The sequence below is a fragment of the Octopus bimaculoides genome, chromosome 2 (assembly GCF_001194135.2).
Source record: "Octopus bimaculoides isolate UCB-OBI-ISO-001 chromosome 2, ASM119413v2, whole genome shotgun sequence".
Classification (NCBI taxonomy): Eukaryota; Metazoa; Mollusca; class Cephalopoda; order Octopoda; family Octopodidae; genus Octopus; species Octopus bimaculoides.
The window spans coordinates 140,572,679-140,573,946 of NC_068982.1; positions in this window are offsets into that span (position 1 = coordinate 140,572,679).

A 1,268-nucleotide genomic window follows, 5' to 3' on the forward strand; every position below is an offset into this window, starting at 1 on the left:
TATGTATGTATGTATGTATGTATGTATGTATGTATATGTTTTCATTTATTCTTTATACTTCTATTTGCTTCAGTGATTTGACTGCGGCCATGCAGGAGCACCGCATTTCGTCGAGCAAACTGACACCACTACTTATTCTTTGTAAGCCCAGTAATTATTCTATCAGTGTATTTTGCCGAACCGCTAGTTATGGGGACGTAAACACACCATAATCGTTTGTTAAGCGACGATGGTGGAGGGCAAACACAGGCATACAAAAGCATACATGTGTATATTTACGATGGGCTTCTTTCAGTTTCCGTCTACTTTGGTACTTGAACAAATTTCCACTGGATACTTTATAGAAACTCGATGAGTGAAAGATATTCTTAGCTTAGTAAAGGCATTTTTCAGAAAGTCCTTACAGTAGCATACTCAGATCAAATTAAATAGATCCTTGCTTATTCCATGTATAGAATTTTCCTCTTGACTTTCTACCTGTGAGCCTGAAGAAAATATTTCTTAGCAAGTGTTGATATTGGAACGAAAATTTAACGTTCGCTGTGAAACACAATGTTTTCTATTGTGCAAGCCAAAAGCGTATATAAGAAAGGGTATAGGCTTTGACAGATAAGTCTAAACTATGTGTATGCAAAAACTCAGTTCAGACGTGAAGAATACTTACTCATCGAAACGATGTCACTGACAGATGCTGAAAAAAACAGAAAAGAAAATGTCATCATTTGATAAATAACAATATTAACTTTTTTATAGATATATTTATTTAAAAGAAAACAATACACATGTTACTGTAAAAGAGAAATATATTTACTTCATATGAAATTGTCACTTTATCATTTCCAGCTGGACGTTGAGTGTCTTTTAACATAATGCACTTCATTGCTGATATTAGAACAACTGTCCAGTTTGAGAATGTAGTTTTCAGTCAGTCGCACAAGCTCTAAAACAATCATTGACATAGACCTTTCTTGATAATTGATTGCACAAACTAAGACCGGAACTAAAAGTGCTTTTGTACACAATTTCATGCGTTATCATTTTAAGAGAAAGTTAATATTTCATGCAATTTAGAGATTTATTTTCGGTTCTCTTGGAGCTGTAGAATGTGAATTACGACCGATTTTTTAACATTAATAAAAATGCTCGTTCATTCATATTGAATTCTATTAAATTCCATCTTACGCAATATACAGTTTCTTGGGACCATTCACTTTGGCGATTCTTTTGGCATACTGTCTGCGAAAAAACGAATCTGATCCTGCTTTCCG